The sequence below is a fragment of the Carlito syrichta genome, unplaced genomic scaffold (assembly GCF_000164805.1).
Source record: "Carlito syrichta isolate Samal-C Ts95f unplaced genomic scaffold, Tarsius_syrichta-2.0.1 Scaffold288869, whole genome shotgun sequence".
NCBI lineage: Eukaryota > Metazoa > Chordata > Mammalia > Primates > Tarsiidae > Carlito > Carlito syrichta.
This window is the reverse complement of record NW_007232965.1, coordinates 8518-17034: the sequence shown is the minus strand read 5'-3', so window position 1 is coordinate 17034 and position 8517 is coordinate 8518.

Genomic DNA, 8517 nt, shown 5'->3' with positions numbered 1-8517 from the left:
CTTTTACATGAGCAACAAATGTACATGTGATTAAGAAGAGACTTCATCATAATGATAATGATCAATTTGACAGATATTCATAAAAATCTCCTTCCACAACAAACTCCAGAAACAAAATTATCTTGTCTACATCTTTGCTACTTTGAGAATAATTCTGGTGGTTTTCAAATGCCCCAATAGTTGAAAAAGTTCCACTAAAATACTTTTGTTAGAAAATTCCTCATACTTTTTTATTATATATGCTAAAAACTTCAGAAGTTTTTCTAAGTCTGTTAAAATCAGACGTTAAAATGTTAAAATGGCTTAATAATAACAAACTTTGACATCATTTGATCTATTGCCCTAGAACAAGTGCCCAAATCTTGGTGAAAAAGATCAAGGCATACAAACACTGCTCTACTGGTTTCTTTGGAAACATAAGACCAGCATCTTTCGTTGCTTCTTCTAGCAGTCTTTGAAACGTATTTTTTCTGTATGTGACCATTTCCTATATTTGGTTATTTCATAATAAATAACCCTCTTCACAATTTCTGTGTATTGTTTGCTTGATTAGAGTCTGATATAATATTTTATGTAAATAATTGTCCAATAAATAATAAGTTACTGAAAAGTTGCAATTTAGGTAACTCTTAAATTGTACCACTGATGTAGCATTATATTTTCTTATTTCTTTAGTTTCAACACAATTGATAATTTTAAAAGAGGAAATATGAATTTTAAAGATATATTCCAAATCAGTGAGGTAGTTAAATTTTCTCTATCTGAACACAATACTACACCTCACAGTTTTTTTTCTCTGTTTCATAACATACATAAATAATAGACATAAATAGAAACTGGGCACTTAGAATGACAGAACTGGAAAAGTTCAACTTCTTTTTGTATTTACAGTGCCTCTACTGTTTAAATGTGGGATAATCAGTTCCATGGGTATTGAAGACACAAGCTACCTGAAGTAAGCTTGAATGATTCCAGCAGTTGAAAACTCACTCTCAGGATGAATGCCTTAGCTGAACCTGAGTGTTGGGGGCCTACTCGTATAACTCCAAGTTGCCCAAATTAATTTCCACGTAAAATACAGTGTGTGTTATTAAGGTGTGAGCAATACAAATGGGCTAATTTAAAGCCAATTTGATCATATATACATATATATGAAATTAAAATTGGGGAGGGGAAGATTTGGTAGAGTGAAAAAAAGAACTGAGATATTTAACGATGTCATTGAGCCCACATCCGGACTTCTTGTTATGTAATTTAATAAGGTAAATAATTGCTTGAGTTACTGTTAACAGAACCTTTTTGGCTTGCAGCTGAATGCATCCCGCCTGATGCCCACCCTAACCTGTCTCATTAGGAACCTGCACCCGAATCGTGAGATCACAGGTTTCCATCTCTAACCCTAACCTCCTGCTCACTTTTTGGTGCAGTCTGGCTTTTGCCCTCACAGGTGTCCTGAAATTGTTCATGCCACTGGCGTCAGCAACCTCTCTGCTTAACCTGAAGGGTGCTTTCCAGCCTGTAACTTTACTTGAGGACTCTATCTTCTGACACTGTTTGTCATTCCCTCCTTCTCAAAATGTTCTCCTCCCTTTTTCATAACATTCCAGTTTGTAACTAAACATCCACCTGGTTTTTAGTTGACACTTGACTTCTCTAGTTTATGACCACCACGAAGCCAGGGGCCATATCTGTTTTCATCACAATTGCTCTTCCAGTGCCTGACCAATAGTAAGTATTCAAGGAACATGTGTGGGCTAAGGAATCCTGAGGAAAGCAATTTCTCATAGAACTTAGAATACAAGCAAGACATGTAGATGCTATGGAGACTACATGTGGTTGGTGGCTACGCTGAGAGAGCAGGTCTTGTGGTTTTCAGCCCGGTAGCCTTTTCGGCACCCACCCCTCTGTGCTTCATGGCATGCTAATACTTTCAAAGTCCATACCTGGAAAAAATACAATGAAACAGTGTTACCCTTTCATTACTCATAATGCAGCTTTCTATACGTGCTGTGGTTTGAGTTTGTTCCCCAACAGTTCATGAGTTTCAACTTTAATTCCTCAGTGTGACAGTGTTGGGAGGTGGGGACTAGTGGACAAGACCAAGGCACTTGGGTCTTAGCCTTTCTCATTCATACCTTCCTCTCAAGAGTGAGTTCACAGCCGGGCTCAGTGGCCCAGCCTATAATCCCGCGCCTTGGGAGGCTGAGGTGAGTGGATTGCCTGAGCCCGCGGGTTCGAGACCCGCCTGGGCAACTTAGCGAGACCTCATCTCTACAATAAATCAAAAATCAGCCGGGAGTGGTAGCGTGCGCCTGTAGTTCCAGCTACTTGGAAAGCTGAGGCGGAAGGATTGCCGGAGCCCAGCAGGTCGAGGCTGCGGTGGCCGGGAGCGGCCACTGCACTCCAGTCTGGGCGACAGAGTGAGACTCCAACTCAAAAAAAAAAAGAGTGAGTTCACTATTGCGGGGGTTCAGCCCATCTTATCTCTTACAAGCACACCCTCTAGCTTCTTCCACTTTTCTGCCATGCTATGAAGCAGTGTGAAGCCTTCACCAGATGTGGCTGCTCGGTCTTTGATCTCCCATCTCCAGAACTATGAGCTTTTCTTGATAAATTACTCAGACTCGGGTATTTTGTTATAGCAACAGGAAATTGACTGTACACACTAAAGAACTATTCTAAAGATAAGGTAGGATGATAATTTATATTTTTACATGAAGATTCATCAGAGGAAGGGTATAATTAGCTTGACCTCTGGTACTCCACTTTTTTGAGGACTTTGGCTACAAGATGCTGTTTGTGTAGCTGAAACTTTCACAGCTGCTGTGTTCCTGATAATATCAACCTTTCTTTTTGTTTTATTCAAACATGTACAAAATCCTCTCAGTAAAATTCCAGAATTGTGTCTATCTGCTAGTGAAGGTCCCACACAGCACACTTAAGCAAACTTTTTTCTGTCGCTTTTCTTATCAGTAGAAAAGACACAGATTAGTCAGGATGTGAACACTAGCAACATAACATCCACAAATGTTTTGATAATGTGTTGACAGGAAAGTGTCTTTGCAGTTCCAGAAAGCTTTCCTCACTCAAGGGAAAGAAAAGGTCTATCGTCCATCATCGCATTCTTGAGACTGTTTTTCTGAGTTGCAGCCATAGGCTTCTGCACATCACTGGAGTACTTTCAATATGCTGGCTGTCTGCTGTTCATGTGGACACTAATCCTGGGCCCTTTCCTTTAAGACCTCACTCAGGGTATAGGCCACATTCCTGAAGCCAGTGGTTTTAGATGGGCTCTTTTTTTTTTTTTTTTTTTAGTTGGAGTCTCACTCTGTCGCCCAGCCTGGAGTGCAGTGGCCGCTCCCGGCCACCGCAGCCTCGACCTACTGGACTCCGGCGATCCTTCCGCCTCAGCCTTCCAAGTAGCCTGAATTACAGGCATGCGCCACCACGCCCGGCTGATTTTTTGATTTATTGTAGAGATGAGGTCTCGCTGCCCAGGCGGGTCTCGAACCCGCGGACTCAGGCAATCCACTCACCTCAGCCTCCCAAAGGCGAGGGATTACAGGTTGAACCACCGAACCCGGCTTAGATGGGCTCTTTTAAGTCAATGTTCTCTCCCAAGAACTAGCCAACAGTAGCCGAAGACTTCGGAGACTGACCTTTCTGTCTCTGTCTTGTTCTCTCTTAGGGCCTCCCTCCTTATCAGGAGCTCTCACGGCCCCTAGGCTTCATGGCTGCTTCTTTTTTTAAATTAAATTAAATTTTTTTTTTTGAGTTGGAGTCTCACTCTGCCACCCAGGCTGGAGTGCAGTGGCACACTCACAGCCATTCCATCATCGACTTGCTGGGCTCCAGCAATCCTTCCAAATCAGCTTTCCAAGTAGCCAGAACTACGGGTGCGCACTACCATGCCCGGCTAATTTTTTTTAAATTTATTGTAGAGACAAGGTCTCGCCAGTTGCCCAGGTTGGCCTCAAACCCACGGGCTCAGGCGATCTATTCAGGCGATCTTTCCCTCCCAAAGTGCTGGGATTATAGGCTGAGCCCCTGAGCCCAGCCCCTGACTCCTTTCTCTAAGCATCTTTTCACTTCAGCTTTTAGTATTAATCAGTTCATTTTCTGATGTTTCACAGAAAATGGAAGGAATCTGGTCAACTTGGCTCATCTTTCTATGGCCAAGTTTTGTTGAAGGTCAATGAAGGCATTGGCTGATGCCAAATCTGGTGCTGAGGTCAGGGTGACTGGCTGGGTGGGAGTTGGGGTGCTGGGGGACCCACAAAACCTAACAGTACCTAAAAACCACAAAAGCAGGCATGAGGGCAACTTCTTAAGGAAGTCAGGAAGTAGACTTCTTTTATACTATGGGTAGGATTTCTTTACAAGTTTAATATTCATCTGAATGTTCTTTTGATTTATCAGTTTTAGCACTGTATTAACTACATGACATGAATTCAGTGTTGTACTTTCATTATTGGTTTTTCGACATCATAGTCTTCAAAAAACTGGAAGAGTCTAAACCTATTTTGCAGAGGAAGAACCCTGAGATGGTAACTTTCCCAAGGTCCAGGGCTTAGAAAGGCAGAGAGGGAGAGTGGATCTCTCGATTCCCTGCTGAAGACTTCACCAGCACCAAACACCGGAACTGAGAAAAAGTCCAGGCCCTCTTCCAGATCGTTAGGAAATGTTTGTTACCAGGACTTCCCTCTTTTCTTATGTGAGAGGAGAAACCTGAGAGAAAGCAACGGCATGTGGAAGAGCTCTGATAAAGGATTACTGCCTTTACATTAAAATGTAAAATTGGTGCCTTTTCAAAACTTACAAGTTAAGAAGTTGTTTTAAAGTATCTTCTAATTTCAGGTTCCTACCATGCTTCACATTCAGTTTTCTTTAATATTTAGGAAAAGTTTAATAAACGTGTAACATGTGTGTGTGGAAATTAATGATAAGTGGTAAACCACCTTTTACAAAAAATTTTGATTTACTCAGTCAACTAAACCCAAATAATTTCAAGTATATCAAAGAATTATTTCAAAATGGATTTTTTTCTTGCCGTATGCAGCGCTGACGACAATCCTGGCAGCTCGTAAGCTTTACTTGACCTGCTTTGTCAAATGCTCTGTGGACTGATATTCAGAATGACCCCATGTGATGTCAACTTGCATTAATTATTTCCCAAGGAGAGGTGCTCAGTATTCAAACTGTGTTTGTACTGGCACAATCTATGTATGCTTCAGCTTCATTTCCAAAGGCTTACAAGTACTGCTTCCTTTGGAAGACTTTGCTCTTTTTTGCAATTTCTCTTCTGAAACAACCTTTGAAAGGACAATAATGATGTCCTATAAAGCTGCTTTCAGGGAAGTCATTAAGAAAATAATACATATTTCAGGGAATTGAATAAAAATGCTAGTTATATATTGATATTAAATTTTTACTATTTTAATGTAGATATATTACGAAAAATTAAAACTATCACTACTCACCCAAGGAAAGCTTTCTCAATGAAGTAAATCCACCAATAGTACTATATTGGTTTTTATGTAAAAGATAATTTATTCATTTGCTTTCACCTATCAAGAACCACATGCATGCGTAGCTAAAATTATGTAATAATGATTGTACACTAGCAGACACCTAAATGTGTTTCCGATTGGTTTACATAGGGCAATAAAAAGACATTCAAATTTCCTCATTTGAAAGAACAATGTAAATCATAAATCTATTTTTCCATCTTGCTTAGAAAACAATTAGGAGAAAGGTTTTATTAAGATTCTAAATCTAGATTTTGGTGATTTTGAAATAAATTTTTAGTCCTCTCTACTCCCCTGGGAACTGATTATAATAATTTCCAGGTCGGTCCTACAGCAACCATAATTCAATTGACTGCTAAAGGTCTTTTTCAACTTTTGTCCTTTTTCCCTTTTTTCTGAAGCCGGGTTCTGGTTGGTTCTGTCAATACCAAGGGCTCTTGTATGATGACTGCTGGGTAGCTTTTGCCTAACAGCTCAACTTCCACTTGCTGTCCCACGCCACTTAGCTCTACAGGGACATAGGCGAAAGCCAGGCTCTTCTGGATGCTGTAGCTGTAGCTGCCAGACGTCGTGTTGCCAACCACCTGAAAAACAAGATGCAGCAGTCCTCAGCACTGCGGTCACCGCTCGTGCTCCTCATAAAACAGAGACTCAATTTCCAACATGAAAGTTTAATGAAATACTGTCTGTGGGGATAACAGCAGAGACACAGGAGGAAAACTTCATGTTTCGAAAAGATTAATGAAAGTACAAATTATGAAACATAATTCTCAAGGTACACCTGCATTACTCTAATCTCATTTTGAAATAATCACCCACTTCGCCTCTTAATACTTAGCACTATTTTGCTCAGTTTCATACCAAGAGATATGATAGGAGGAAGAATAGAATATTTTCATGTTAAACTTTAAAAAAGCATCTTGTACCATCAAGCTAGCATACCAATAGTAGATGAGACGGGGGAACGTCTAACACTGCAACTGCAAACTTAGCCAACTGTCCTTGTTGGGCTTAGCAAATGGCCTGCCAAAATGTTGCTGAAATAAACTATTAATAGATCTGTTGCCAATGTGAAGTCAACATTCTATATGAGAGAATATATATGTAGTATATATAGTATTTAACAATTCCTGGCAATATTTGAATAAAGGGTAACTTTAACACATCTAGCTCCACCACATACAAAATATTTTACCAGACTCTGGAAGAAAAAGTCGAATCCTGGTACCTCAAGTGTCTACAGCTTATTGAGGCGTTAACATAGAAGAACAAGAAATGTAATCAGGATGCCCTCGAGGCATTAAACATGAAGACTAATCACTGAGCCACAATTTGCTCTATTCTTTGAAGGCGGGTGGAATTCGGCTGGCAGAGATGTGAGATGAAACCGGGCAGAATGAGGGAGGACAGGGAGCCAGGGATTAGCAAAGAGGTAAACGACCAAAACCACAGAGGATGAGGTAAGGTAGCTTGGGATGGCTGAGCAGAACAATACTAAAGAGAAACAAAACTCAGGAGATATAAACAAAGGCTACAAAAAAATCCTATATGACGAGTCTGCTTAGAAGAGAGAAGGGTTCATGGAAGCCAGCTCTAAAGGAAAGGATGAAAGAGAAGGGAAAGCGAAAAGTGCCAACAGTCAAGTCAAAGCACTGCATGGAGAAAAGTAAAGGAAGTCGACAAAAGCAGGACACGACACAGCCCTGCTCAAGTGGCTTCTCCTGCACACCTGCTGCACTTACCCTTGCAGTGCCCTGTTGGCACAGTGGCCCGCTGGCAGCCAGCATGCAAGGCGTCTGTGGATGTGGGTCAGCCTGGTGCCCGTCAGGGTCTTACAGGGAGCCCGCTGCAGTGTGGTCTCCTGCAGCACCCTGTCCTGCAGGTGCCCCCACCCCTGAGCCTTGTCACGCAGCCTCCTATCTCTGGAGTTCCCGTTTTTAACGATCTTCGTGAAACCCCAGATCAGAAGCTCTGCATAGGATTTCTGAGCTGGAAGGTGATAAACTGCCAAGGCATAACACTTGCTGTAACATTGCATTGCTCCTTTAGATGGTCATTAAGTGACATTAGGCGGGGACCAGGGTCAGGGAGACTGGAGTTCTAATTGCTTTCTAAAGCCTTTCCTGGTACTTGGTTTCACTCCCAGTCTGTGAAGCAGAGACTTGGGTTCGGAGCCCCGGGAGAGCTCACCTGGGTTATCTGGGCACCTTGAGAAAGCAGAAAGGGACCCGAGCAAGTCTCTGGGTATAGCCCCACCTCACTTCTCAGAGGTTTCCCCAGCCCTCTCCAACTCCTAATGTCCCTGCAGAGATTCATCCTGAAGTCATTTCTGCATTCGCAACCTAGAGAAATAGAGCCCTCATTGTGGTGCTACCCTTAAGTTTTGCTTTGCTTTCTGCTAGAAGTTAACTTTCATTTCTACTTTAATTTTTCTCTAATCCAGGGGCTAGCAGGCCAGGGTATTTTAGAAGTCTGGCCTTTCCTTTAATCTCATAACTAAATCTCCAGAGAAATGTTTCCCTCACATAAATTTTAAGTAGTTCTACCTTAAAATCTTCCAGCTTCAATTAGATCCATTCTGTCTTTCTGCTTAGAGAACGGTAAGGACAACCTGTCCCTCCCTCTGCCTAGATTCTCATTCTTTGTTAAAACAAACATTGACCTTCTTTTTACCAATGTAAATAATCCTCATTTAATTTTAGCCTTTTCTCATTCCTTTCTTAAATTATGAGACATCTCTAACTGACTTGCAGAAGACAACAGGGCAGATGCCTTTGAGGGAAGCTAACATAAAGTAAGTTAGGTGATGTACTGTGTTTTTTCTTTGGCTGTCCCTGTGAGTTTTAGTTTATCAATGATGCAAGAGGAAGCTGTCTAAACTCTCCAAACTTCCCTATAAACCTCGTCTTCAATGTTATATGCTGTAACATTGCGTTTCTCCTTTAGATGGTCATTAAGGGACATTAGGCGGGGACTAGGGTCAGGGAGA